Source organism: Aquila chrysaetos, chromosome Z (genome assembly GCF_900496995.4).
Source record: "Aquila chrysaetos chrysaetos chromosome Z, bAquChr1.4, whole genome shotgun sequence".
Taxonomy (NCBI): domain Eukaryota; kingdom Metazoa; phylum Chordata; class Aves; order Accipitriformes; family Accipitridae; genus Aquila; species Aquila chrysaetos.
The window spans coordinates 10,428,835-10,443,174 of record NC_044030.1 but is presented as its reverse complement, the minus strand read 5'-3'; the positions used below and the strand labels follow the sequence as shown (position 1 = coordinate 10,443,174).

The following is a 14,340-nucleotide window of genomic DNA, read 5'->3' as shown; positions in this document are numbered from 1 at the left end:
CTATTAATAATATTCAGAGCAGCATTAATCTATCCCTGCTATTTCACTTGAGTGGTAACAGGAACTAGACCATCAGGGAAATAAATTAAAGACAATTTGAGGTTTGAGAGAAATGTCAGAACAAGAGCTTGGGATCTGCCTTCCTGCAACAATCTGTGTCTGTGGGAAATCCTGCGGGTACCAAGGAAAACAGGAAAAGGTGGGATGGTGGGCCTACTCACAGTCTGATAAAGTAAAATAAAAGCACAGGACATCACAGGATTCAGACCCTGCTGCTGAGCGTGTGCTTCAGTAAAAGTAACTTCAACACAAACTAAAAAAGGCTAGTGTCAAACCTGAGTTTAGGCATCTTGCCTGATAAATACAGAAATGGAATATACTCCACCCCGCTACCACCCTTAAAGAGCATTTTCCATTCCCTCAATGGGAGTCAGGCTGGACCAGGAATGAACTTCTTGCACCAGATGTCAGACGCCAGCAATGCTTTACTTGGTTAAGAAGCCTCTAATAAAAAGCCAAAATGCTAAATAGGTAATTGCTACTGACTGACAAAACCAAGTTGTAGTCATACTCCTCAGAAAAAACACAAGACTGTACTCTGCGTGGCTTCAGTGTTTTGCCAGAGCAAACTCAGTTATCTGCTGGAAAAATTATCAGACTGCTTCATAAAAAGCACCATAAAAAAGATTTCATTCTCACTGAACTATAAAATTATCCAGAGGAATCTCTGAATCTTCAGAAGGGCATGTCTTCTGTGGAAATTAACTGAACCAACTATGCTTTAAATTAAAAACAAGCAAAGAACTAACTTTTCAATTCTGAATGGAATTGCTGAAACCCTTAGAGAGACAGTTGTATCTTTAAAAGTTTTCAGTAAAATCACACGATAATATCCTGAGGAAAACTAAAGCCTTGCTACTTTTTTCCCTCTCAACAATATCAGTTTACAGCTCAACAACACAAGGGTGGAGGAGGAAATTCCTTTATTCTCACCTTCCAAAAAAAAAAAAAAAAAAGTTCCTTTTCAACAAGCTTTAGTACAATGAGTTTGTCATCAATTGTTTGCGGGAAACATCTCACATTTTTTCCTTCTGTGCAATGAGTTTGATCCCAGCAGGTTGACTTAATTTTATAAAGAAAAAAAAAAGCAAGCCACATACATAGGAAAGGCAAAGGAGAGGCAAAAGCCACGCTCTCGTCAGAAATCAGAAATCCCGACCTCAGTAGAAGTACCTACACAATGGCCACAGAAGATCCAGGCAATGTATAAAAGCAAGAACAGAGCAATTTGGATTTAAAAGTGAGAAAAAGCATATGTGACTTCACCAAATAACTTAACAAAAGCAGTGAGTAGGAAGAGCTTACTCCATTCTGACAGAGTGCCAAATTTACCACCGCAAGGAAGAAGAAAATAACAGCACATGAGCAGCATTCCCACTATGAGACTGGACTAACAGGGATTCCTAAATATCTTTTTAATTTTGGTTGTTAAAAGGTGCTGTGAATAAATTGTTTGGCTTGCAGCAACAATACTGCAACATGCAAGAGCAAGAATTTAAGAACAAAAATTAAATCTTTACTCTAATTTCCTTCAACAGGTTTTCTCCAGTGAAAAGCTATTTCTGATGCAGCGTTCTGATGCTGCTTCTCTTGGTAACTTCCACTAATGGCAAAAAAGCCAACTGCTGCTCTTGCTTGGAAAGCTCTCTTGTTTCTTTGAAATAATCAACAGTAAGGTAGTAACTCACAGCTGTTCCAGAGAAAGTAACACTCTAGAAAGAAACAGAAAGGCATGGATGAATTGTGCTTTTTGGCAGTTTGCATTAACCCCTGCAGAAGCTTGTGTCAGGCGAGATCCTGGTCTGCCCTTTCTAAGGGGAAGCAGCACTGTGGGAAGAGACCAGGAGTAAGGGCAAACCTTCAAGGTCTCCTCCTGGTTTCATGTTCTGGATAAGCATTATGCATGCCTTACATACATATCTGATGGTGAAAATGTAGATACAGGATGTATCAGCAAAGTGAAAAGACTTGCCTGGTAATTGCATTCCAGGAGGGCTTTTGTAAGTGTAGGCAATATCCCAAGAGCAAGAATGTAATTCAGTCAAGCCCCTCTAAGGTACAACGGGAATAATTCTGTGGTGAATCAGACTGAAGGACTGTCATGGTGACAAGGGCCAAAATCTTTTTATCTGCCCCACCACCGGATCTGTATTAACTCTCCAGCAGCTGGGGCAGTTACTGACATTCACTGGTACACATCTGGCAGCAGAATTTGGTTGAGCTGATAACCAACTCATGGGTTCTCCTACTGCTCCTGTCACGCACCATGTTACGTCTTAAACACACAGCTTATGTGAGCAAGAAACCTCCAGTATCAATTGAACACTCAGAGCGCTTGCCTGAAGAAAATGAAACAGCCTTCCTCTCAACCTCACATAAATCAGGCAGTGACCAGAGCTGGGAAGGGTTTAGGATATGTACACTTTACTCTTTTGTTTAGGCCCTTGACACCTAGTGCCAGTGAACACTTCAAAAAGAAACCCGTAAAAGACTGAAAGAAGAAAAGTTTTGACATGGCTGCAAGAGAAGAAATAGGTTAAAGATGGAGGGAAGGGACAGCTTGCCCTGCAGAACAAGAGACTGGGGACGCTGGCATTTGGGAAGGAAAGAGGAGACAGTGCGAAGGTGACCCAGACTGAAAAATATGCTGGTGCAAGGGCTGCTTGCTCCTGCTAAGCAAGGATGTGAAGCCAACGCCATGGCCCTGGCCAAGCTGACTCCCCTTGCCAGTCCCCTGAGCAGAGTCACCTGCCCCAGGGGAATGATGTTGCCCTCCATCTCCACACCTTCTTCCCATCCCAGACTTCAGGATAAGTAGGACCCTGCCCTGCAACTCCAAGGACAATTGGGTTTTTGTTATCTTTGTAACAGCCAAACCAAAGAAACTCTGGCAACACTGTCGCAGGCTGCAGGAAATACTGAGAGAGACTAATAACATATTTCTCTGTTCATCCCTGTTTGTTAGCAGAGAGGAAAATCATAGGGTCTTCTCTTGCCAAACCATACCCACTGGCATTATTGAAAGCTTAGGCCTTGGGTTTGAATGATTTGGTGTTTTGGAGGAGGGGTGGCTTTTATCAGAGCTTTTTGGAGAAGGGTATAAACCTCAGTGTTTGAACAACAACAACAACAACAAAGGCTCCAGAGAATTCATTCTTTCAGTCTCTTCTGATCTTTACAATGCACTCAAAATCTAAATGTTTTTGTTAGTTTTTAACTCTTCAGCCCAAGAAATGTTCTGAAACTTTAAAGATTTAAAAAAAAATAAAAATATTACGGTTAACAAGCCAAAACTTGTTATCAGTAAAGCTGCTCTTTAGTTAAGTAAGAGAGGACTTTACTCATTCCTTAGGACTTCTTGTAAGCTGAAGAAAAGAAGAATTTGGTTTTAGTCTCCTTATGAGACTTTTTTCCTGTGGAGAAATTTACATCATCTATAGCAAGCTCCATATCAAGCCCACATAATCCAAGCAAATCTGAATTTACTAGAAAAAGTAAACTTCGAATACTGTTCTACAGCATGAATTACTCTGCTGTTTCGCAGCTCACTGCTGTCCAGCAACAGAATATACAAACCAAATCTGTTTCACCAACCCAAAGCTAACTCTATCACCCAGCATCTAGTCCCAAACATGAAACACAACAGAGCAATAGAGGCCTGTTTTCATACTGCCCAACTACGTAAAACACTGAAGGTCCTGACTAGAAGGAGCCTGAGAAATTTTGTCAGCATGACCCTCCACAATGGATTTCCTCTAATGCTGGAGCTTACCACCATGTTCTTGAGGAATGAAACCATCAAGTCACTACAAAATCCTGGCATCATGCCTAGCGAAGTGAAGCCCTCCTGCCATGAAAGTGGGTCGCATTTTCTTTTTTAAAAAATTAATGTATCCTATTTCAAACTCAAGTTTGCCACAGTAAGAACTGCAAGCCCTGCAGTGTCTCCTTTTTTATTTCTCCCCCTCCCTTCTGTCTCCCAAGGAAATTAAAGTATTCATTAGATCCACCAGCTAGAAAGAAGATTTAGATGGCATGATACATTTCCCAACGCAGCTGCACTCTGGCAGACAGCTGATGCCAGTGGGATATTGGGCAAAGCATGCACATACGTGCAGGCCTTTTAACTACCGAGTCAGTCCCCATCCATAAACTACAGCTGTCCCACTGTGCATTGCTGTGCACTCCTACTAAACTCACAGGTCCTTGCTACCTAAAACCACATAGCTGAAATTGCTGGCAGAGCACCTGCAGAGGTAACTCGGCATTTTGGTGTTCAGATGTTCACTGCTCACTCCCCGAGTCTGGACCAGCAGCTGCACCTGTGCCTGGAGGACACAAACCCTCTAAGAGAAGGTATGAGCAGAGACTTCTAGTCTGACGTTTCATGCTTTTTCTGCAGCAGTGTAAGCATCTGCAATGAGTAAAGCACTGAAGAATCAATCCCTCCCACGAAACTGAGAGGGGGGCACAACCTGAGCCTGACCCTGCAGTCCTCCAGAGACCGTGCACCGTAGCGTGAGCGCTGTCCATGTGTCACAAGGCTAACGTGAGGGCAAAGGCGGCACATGTTACATTGGCAAAAGTGCTTTAGTCTTTAATTATCTCGGATTCGCTGCCTCTGCACATGAATACTTCTGGTCGATGCAACCTGGCCACGGCTTTAAATGCCATCTGGCTCTCCACTTAATGAACACTGGTGTAAGTAACCTCCTCTCACTCTCCTTCCACACTCACCACTATTTTTAATAGAAACTGAGTTGTTGGTGTGACAAGACATTTTTTACTTTTTTTTTTTTTTTGCCTCTGGGTTGCTTACCAGTGCCTAACATGACAACAGCCACACCCACTGTAACATCTACACCTGCAGGATCCCAGTTTTATTTTCCATCCTGCAGAAACATGTCCCACAGGCATGGGAAGAGGAATGCTTAAAAAATACCATACACATGCTCCTCTGCCCCCACAGATCTACATCCCAGGCAGTTGGCAATATCCCCTCAGGCTGTCTTGGAAAGTCCCTTTTTTGACAGTTCACGCTGCCGAGAACATAGAGTGTTGGCTTGATTTCCCTTCAGAAAGCTTGTGATAATCCAGAGTCTTGGAGAATGCAAGGGAACAGTCCTATCATCCTTTTCTTCCAGAAAGAAAACAGGTCTCCAGTGGGAGATGGTTTAATACAATCCCTATCCAGCTCACCACAGAAAAGTCATGTCCTTTACCCAGGCCAGCAGGATACAGTGACTTGCCAGAGTCAACAAGAACAGTAGGCAAGACATGCCCGAGAGCTGAACTTCTGGGTTTCTCACATATCCCACAAGAAGCAGAGAAGAACAAAGAAATTTTGCTGTTGAATTGTTGCTGGTATATAGATGAAAGCCCTGAATTACGGAGAGGCCTGGGGAATGAATGAGAGGCACAATAGCCTAAAAACATTTTATTCAGAGCAGAAGGCATCTGATGACATCTGACAGGAAGACATGAGCAAGAAACCCCCTACAAGAAAACCGTAATTCTATTGCAGGGTCTTCTTTCCAGCACAGCTGATTCTGAAAGACTGGTTTATGTACCAGTTAATCCCAGTTTGGCTCAATCAGCAAACACTACTTGGGATGTGACCATGACACTGGCCATTGTCATACCTTCACCCCCCTCCAAGAAATTAGCAAAACCTCCGTGGAATAATCTGCCACTCAAACCTAAATTCTGGGCATTCTTGCGTATGTGCTAATAGTTTCACAGACTGGCTCCAGGACTCTCTAAATATGCTACTAGCTCTTGTCAGCTTTCCAGCTCCAAATGTGAATTTTTTCCCCCAAGGATGGTCCTCCTAGAAATTTCAAAATTACCTGAGCTCCCCGCTGCTGTCTCTAAATTAATTAGATGGAAAAAGATTTTCAAGAAGTTTAAGGGCTTAAAATATAACCTGGTCAAAAATGTCAACTAATTAAAAGGTATTTTTAATTTAAAGTGAGAACTATTCCCTAGAAATCTTTGTCAATATACATTCTGATCCGCTGTACCATGCCACTTCTGTTCTCATTAACCAAGTTGATAAACACATTTTATACACCACGATGAGCATAAATCTGGGCCTTACAGATATATAACCCCCAAAAGCCAAACAGGCAACAGGATAAGGGTATTGAGAGTGCCCATCAAAAACGCTGTTAAAAGGCCTCATTTTCAGAAAGTGAATGGGCACTTCTTCAGTCTACCCTGACTCCTCTTTTAGAGCATTTCAGGTGGAACAACTCAAATTTCAAAAATGTCCCCAAAAGTCTAGCTGCTGCTCTGCCTCCTCTGAGCTTCTGTTCACCAGGGATTCAGAGGGGACTCACATGGACTTGAGAATCAAGAGAGGAAGAACAAGCTTGCATTGGCAAGAAGATATTTGAAGGAAGCTAGTATGTCTCTGTTTGACATTTCTAAATTAAACAAAGCCAGGAATTGAACCAAAAGAGTGTAAGTGAAAGTAAAAACTACAGGCAGCCCAAAGATAGAGACAGGAAGCATCATGGAGAGTGGGAGCATCAATTGGATGCAGGACAGACTCAGGCTCCTATTGGATGAAACAGCATCTAAGGCCAGCACATGTTCTGTGCTACTCTTTAGATGTGACTAAATGACCAAAACAGTTGGTTTGATTAGGCCAATTTCAGTATTTTCAGTATATCCACTGCTTTCACAAGAGGAAAATATAGAATTGCCTTAAATAGTTTATGGTTGGACTTGGATGATCTTAAGGGTCTTTTCCAAACTAAATGATTCTGTGAATCTGTAACAATACTGAAAATACACAGAGAAAGGGAAAAGACTTAAAAGAATCTGACCACAACTTTGGCTGAATTTTTCCTTTTGATGATCGCAACTAGCAGCTGGAGCAAGGAATAACGAAGGACTGGATCAGTCTCACTGCTCCACCAAGCTTGGCCAAACCATGTCAGAACAATGCTGCTGGGAACTTGCCCCGATGTGTCTCTGTCCCAGCCATGGGCTGTGAACAGTCAAAACAATATGGTGTCAAGACCCGAACACCTTTGAACTCTTGTGGTTGCACTTCCTCCTCACACACCTGGTCCTCCAGCCCTTCCTTGAGACTTTGGCTGGCCACAGTCCTCCTCTCCTTAGCTGTGAGAACAAGCTGTGCCAGTAAAGCATGTCTTGAAAACATAGGGACAGCTGGAACATCAAACCAGGGCACAAACCACAATGGCCTCTTCAGCTTGCATGTACTTTAATTGTTCTAAAATCAGGTTAAGTGACTCTCTGGGTTTATTGATAGTAGTTCCCATACCAACATGAGTGTTCTCAAGAGCATCACCAGCAAAAACCTTTTCTTGTGCTCACTCTTGGGGCAGGGTAGTGGCTAATGGGGAACTCTAAAACTGGAAATAAAACGACCTATTTACAAGGAAAGTTGATAGAATAATGTTTAAAATTTGAGATTGGTTTCGTGTTGTCTTTCTTACAAAGCTACAGGAGTGCTGTGATAAATTCCTATTAGAACAAAACTAGAGAGGCAAAAGGTTTGTACAACAACTGCTGGTTAAACCTCACCTGCTTGAACAAAAATAATCTTTTCTCCTTTACTTGTGGCAAAACTGCAACCTTTATTAATAGATTTATATTGATTTAATCAGTTTGACAGTGGGGTTTGGTGCAGGATGCTAATACAGGTGTACATTTCAGCTGGTTCCTATTTGTGGTCTAATGTCTTCCTGAAGCCTGCCCAAGAAGAGTTATTAAAAAAAAAAAGGGAACTTCTTAAAAGTGAAGTTGTTTCAAAGATGAATGGATCTGGGTTGTGTATTAGCAATCCTATTAGGGAATTATTCTCAACTGGCACTACTAAACTTGCCCCACATTTAACGATACACAGAAATAGGGCACTCCAAGCATGTATACAGATGGAGCTGTATTTTTCCCTGGAGTACTGGGGAAAAAATGGCTGTTACTAAGCTCAACTCAAACAATGCTGGTACTACTGCCCCAAATAATGAGGTACAAGATGTCCACTTGAATTCTTGGATTTACTGGACAAAAAATAACAGCTGTGAAGTCAAATATCAGCACCTGACAAGAACTGTTAGGAAGGAAGCTACATACATCCTCACATGCATTTGCATTTGCACCCGCACCCAGGCCCAGTCAACGGAATTGTCACACTAAGTTACTCAGTGATTGAGGCAGTTGTGTTCATGGTTTTGGTGTTTTTGTTGGGTTTTTTTTGTTTGTTCTATTGAAGTCAGTACAATCCTAATATGTCACCAATTCAAAGGTATTTTGCAATTATCAACGCAGGAGATACATTTTTCTCACTACTTGAGTAAACTGGTAAACTCTAGCTGCTAGAAAGGGAATAAATGACACAGATACAAGCCACCTTTTACTGGTAGTATTACAACCACTACACCCTTAAAAGGTTTTCCTGATTCATGCATCTATTATACAAACAGGTGTTATATAAAGCAATAAAAAAACATGTAGCAAAAAGCTGGTAAAACATGGAGAACCTTCCTTTCCAAAGTATATACAGTAATATGAATTTAGCAATTTACATACAGAAAGTTTTGTGCTCTTTTTCCTTTTTAACACTGAGAAGATGGGAGAAGAGGGAAATTATAATGCCCAGAGCCACAAAAGACATCAGTGGAATCAACAGATTCTGGAAAAAAAATCCAGATCTTTGAAAGCATCCTTTTCCCCTGGATCATGATTCATCTATTTAGTCAATTAGATAAAGCTGGAAAGAAAATTCTAAAATGAACAGGACATGCTTTCGTGATTCAGTAGCACATACCAGTTTTCCCAAGCAGGTCTTTTAAAGTAATATTTTAACCCTTCTGAAGATGTATGTATGTTTTGAAGGGAGTTTGTTCTATTTTAAATTATTGTTTTTCTCTGTTATTAATAAGGGATTACAGAAATCATTCCCTCTGCTAAACAATACCTAGGGAAAATTCTCATTTTTGCAGTATATTACATGTAAGTATCATATCCAGCAATATAACACTTAAGTCTTGTTACACTTAAATATTTTTACCATATTTCTGAAGAATTACTCTAAAGGCACAGTTCTGCTTTCTCCTGTAAACACAGTATCTTACTGTCATCAAATAAATAAAAAGTGAAACATTGAACTCTCATTAATTATAAACTTAAGTCAAAGGATGTCTTTTTAAAATTAAGGACAGCATGATTTACAGTTGTAATGGATTACTGAAGATTGTTCATCACCAAAAATAAGCCTATAATTTGTATTGCTAACCCAGAATTTTAACATGAAAAGTGTATCTTCTTTTTTGTTCATTTTATCATAATACCAGAACAACCAAGTCTTGTGAATATGATTATCTGGGAGATAAGAAAAGGAATGACAAAATCTAGATTTCTGTAGTGTATAATTTTGAACAGTAGGTACATCATCATTTTTTTGTAAGCTAGGATGAGTCTTCCAGTAGCAGCTGAAATTACAGTTTCAACACACTGTGCTTGAATGAAGACTGTAGAATAGGCCTGAAGATCTTCCAATGTAAAGAAGAAAAAGGAAGAAACAAGAGTTCCATTTTACAGCAGGGAAACTTCTGCACTGAGGACTGAGACTTGTTTTTCAGGAAGGAGTGAGATACGTTTGTGGTCTCCTAAAGTTACTGTGTGCAATGCATCTTTTTTAAAGCTTTATACACATTTCAATACTGATTTACCATGATTCTCACCTGATCACAGAAAACAGTATTGGAAGGGCCCTGAGATGCCACCTTAGTCAATGTCTAGATTCCTGCAGTCAACCACAACAGCTATGATGACAGGTGACCGTTAGGCTATTTAAAAAAATCTTCCCAATCTGAGATTTATTAGATGACTGACTCTCTGGAAGCACCTTCCACACTTCTTGGACCACAGAGTTGGTTTACATTACCAACTGAAACGGGATGTCTCATTTTCGGATGGCTGAGATGAAAACCAACTCTAACTGACCTACCCCAGGATAGAGGAAGACTGCAAGGTTTGCTTCCTCATTGAAGACTAAGCCACAGAATCATTCTGCAGGTCGCCCTCCATCAAGCTGTACTGTGAAGTATGTTCTTAGCAGCAGAAGAATCCCAGATACAAGAGTTCACAGAGTATGGACTTTGCTCAACTGCATTCATCTTGCCACAACTAATTAGTATTTATTGTTCACAAGGATGAAACAGACTGATGTGGAATACTAATTTACCAGAGCAATGCAACCCAAAGTCTTACAATTATTTAAGCAGAAATAACTTAAAATTTTGGAGATGCTTTGGAGATGCAGAACAAAAGGAGTACCATTTTGGCATATGGCTCAAAAAGTATTACATAAATTATAGCTATAACTGCATTTGGTGGCATTCATTCAGTGCTGCTGTTATAGTTCATAATTAAACTTAATTTTATAGAGCTGTACTCTAGTGGTCTAGGTCAGCAGTCAATTAAAGAACACCCCTCTACAGGACAAATGCAATACTCGGGTAAGTGAGCGTCATCATAAATAAGCAGGCCAACTTCTTTTTCTCACATAATTTGAATGCCAAGACTACCCATATCAACTTCAATGGACTGGCTCCTAGTGGGTGGGAATATTGGAAAGGACTTTTCCTCAATGAATTGAGTCCAGAATTTTGCTAGGGTACCTTCACCAACTTTTGGCACGGAAACAAATACAAAGAATCAGCCTAGAAATAGGAAGCAAGCAATGAAAAGTTGTATCAAAGTAACACAGAATTTAAGATGGACTTTAGGCAGCCAAATGACAGGGCACACGTGAGAACCAAGATGTGACCCTTCAGCACAGACTACTAGGAGAGACACCTGCCAAAGCTTTTTTTTTTTTTTTAAGGGGGGGGGGGGGAGCAGGAGAGAGAGAGAGAGAATTTTGGCAGCGTGAACAACCCTGTTTACCCCACAACCACAAACGAACTAACTGCTGGTCAGATGAAGTCAGAACTGCCTGAGAATCAGTACTGCAGCACATCGACCAGAGAAAAATCACGCAGTGAATTGTAATAATACAGACAGTTCTAGATGTTGCATTATGTAGCTCTTCATGTCTTGCTATAAATGCAGGATCAACAGCACTTGCTAAATCAGCAGGTGTTTCCAGTAGCAAAAGTGAGTTTTGCAGTTTAGGCAAGACAAACCAGGCATGAATTAACTTATCCCATGATCAAAGTATACATCAGACTGCTCAGGATTCTGCTGGGTATACTTTTACTGCTGTAAGCCATATGATGCTGTATTCTTCACTTAGCCAAAACTCTGGCTGAAGTCAACAGGAGTGATTTAAAAGGGCTGGGAAGTTATGCACACATCCCTTAGTATGGAAGCTGCACATACTTCTTTTTGGCACTATTACAATACATCTATAAATATGGCTTAATTTACTTAAGAACTCACCTGGGACCTGTACTCTTTGGACAGGTGCTTGGAAACAAACACAAAACCCAACATATCAGCTATCTAAAGCCTGTAGATACAATATCTGTATGTAAAATTTTTAATTTGTGCAAACTTACTTTGGCAGAGGCTATCAAGAGGCAGCAAATGGACTGGCATTCCGATATAATATGAAGATAAACTGATTAAAAAACACTCAATACTGACCAGTCAGAAATACTTACAATGAATACACTTAAATGAACAAATTCCAGCTATAACTTCATCCTCTGCTGTGTGCAGGGACAGAAAAGCTATGATCTAAAAATATATGAAATAGCTTGCACTTCTTAGGAAAAAGAAGTCATGTATACTACAGATACTGACGTATATATACCTTCCTTGGGTTCCTGAGTCTGGTGAGACCAGAAAATGTAATTGTGAAAGTGGAATAAATCCCTGTCAGATACGCAAAACCTCTGCAAAACACTTACACAGCATGAATACAAATTGACATACCAGAGCTATGAGACAATGCTAGAATCAGAGGATATCATTACAATGTTGAACTGTTAATCACAGCTCAAAACAAAACATGTTTATTTCATTGGTAAAATCACAACTGGGGGATCTGCTCTATCTCTTCGAACATTAGGCTGGTACTTATTGCCCTTACGTACATCTTCTGGGAGCTGATAGGCGATTCACCTTAAGATAAAAACCAAACTTCAGTATGATGACTGCTCTTCACAGCTAATGATTAACGTTATCAGGAACTCAAGCACTGTTACCCACAGTAGCTGCCTGCCTGCCCATCTCAGTAATAATTTCAATAACTTTTTAGGGAGAGACACCAATGTTTGAGAAGTTTACACTGCAGTGGTCCTAAGCAGAAGCCAAATAAAAAGAAATAAAATATTTAAAACTCATGGTTCACTGTTACTCAGGGATCTAAAAATAGAAAGACTTGGAACAAAGATACAGGAGATTTTTGGTTCAAAAAGGGGAGTCCAGGAAAAATTGAGATGGCCATGAAAAAACCATGCTGATTAAAAAATAATTACGTCACGGGTTTCTCAGGACCTTACCAAACCCCCTGGACGCCGCCACCCCGGCTCTCACCCCTCCCCGCTGGCCCCAGCCCGGCCCTCAGGGAGGGCGGCAGAGACCCCCCCGGACCCCCACACCGCAGCCGAGGTGGGGGAAGAGCCGCCCCTCCACCTGCGGACATCGGGGGGATACGCGCACAGACCCGTCTTTCCGTACCCGCCCCGTCCGGCACCCCCCGGCGGTCCGCGGCCCCCCGCGCCGTCAGCCCCTCCCGCCCCGGGGGAATGTGCACGCGTGGGGGGTCCCACGGGCGCGGGGGTTCCCACGAGCGCGGGGCTGGCGGGCACACCTCGCGGGGTGGGCGAGGGCAAGGGCAGGTTCCCCCCCCCCCCCAGCACCCCCCCCTTCCCTCCTTGCCTTCTCCCTTCCCCTCCCCGCATTTTCATTCTCCCTTCCCCTCCTCGCCTCCCCCTCCCCGCGTTTCTATCTTCCCTCCTCGCCTTTCCCCTGCCCCTCCTCGCATCTCTACCGACCCCCCCTCACCCCGCCCCCCCCTCCCGGCATTTCCACCTTTGCGCCCACCCCCCCAAAGCCTCCCGCAGCCCACCAAGGGCCAGACAACTTGCCGGAGCCGCAGCCACCGCCGCCTCCCTTTCCTCCGCACCCGCAGCCGCCCTCACACACACACGCAGACGGACGGACGGACAGAAGGACGCGCGGACACAGGCGCACCCCCGCGCACGGAGGTACCTCTCCGAAGCGCGCCCGCTCCTCCGGCGCGCAGCGTGCGCAGCCAGCTCCGCGCGCAGCCCCGGCACGTCGGGTCCCCCTTCTTCTTCTTCTTCTTCTTCCTCCTCCTCCTCCTCCTCCTCCTCCTCCCCGCTCCCCGCCCGCCCCCTTCGCCGACGCCAGGAAGAGGGGGGCAAAGCCGCCGCCCGCCCGCCCGCCCCCTCCCGCCCCGCCCCGCCCCGCCGCGGCCCGTCCCGCGGGGCGATGCGCCCCGCGCGGAGCCTCCGCGAATCCCCCCCGCCGCGCCCCCCGTCCCGCCGCGGTCGGGTTACCCGGCCGGGTGCGAGCCCTCTCCTGTTACGGATGCCGGCGCCGGCCGGGAGGGGAGGGAGCCGAGTCCCGGGGGCGGCGGCGAAGGGGGGGGGCGAGCCCCGGGGGGGAAGCAGCGCGGCCCCGGCGGCCCGCCTCCGGGGGGGCGTGCGAAGCGGGAGCACCCCGCCGCTGGCAGCTCCGGGGCTTTCCTGAGCCGTGGGTTTCGGGGTGGTTCTGCTGCTGGTTGCTGTTGGGGTTTTCTTCTTCTGTTTTCTTTTTTTCCCCCTTCTTTTATTTTCTTTTCTTTTTTCAGTTTAGTGGGGGTGGGGGTGGGGTGAGGGGTGTTTGGGGTTTTTTAAAAATATATTTTAGGCAGTGGAGCTGGCTTCCATGGGCTTCTTCCATCTCCCCTTACCCCCCAATGCGCTTGCAGCGTTCACAGCAGGCTGTGTCAAGGATTTCCATTGGTCTGCCACCCCTCCTGTGAAGAACTCTGCCTTTTCTTTTCAGTTTCAATACAAATTTAATCATCCCCTCAGCTCCTGTGCTGGAGATGAGGAACAGCTCCCAACCCTCTCTTTCAGCTGCTCATGGGTTTGCAGACCTCCACTGTAATCCTTTTACATCATTCCTTCTCCTGGCTGGAAAGTTGTAGGTTGCTCATGGGGGCCTTTGTTCATAGACCGTTCTATATGTCTTGCCATCCTTGATGCCCTCTTGAACATCATCCTGATCTAATAGATCCTATTTGAGGTGAAGAAATACACAATATTTAAGGTGTGGGCAAAC

At 43.8% G+C, this 14,340-nt stretch overlaps 1 protein-coding gene across 6 annotated transcripts in view; it reads right to left on the bottom strand.

Annotated features, from left to right (window-relative positions):
- The window catches only part of PALM2AKAP2 (PALM2 and AKAP2 fusion), a 272,860-nt gene that overhangs the window by 87,064 nt on the left and 171,456 nt on the right, over positions 1–14,340 (bottom strand). The window contains exon 1 of one of the 6 annotated variants that reach the window (XM_030003832.2): positions 13,137–13,198. The exons of the other annotated variants lie outside the window; for them this stretch is intronic. The gene's annotated coding sequence lies outside the window, so the exon portion shown is untranslated. Of the gene's footprint in view, positions 1–13,136; positions 13,199–14,340 lie in introns of those variants that run through there. 6 annotated transcript variants of the gene reach the window in all.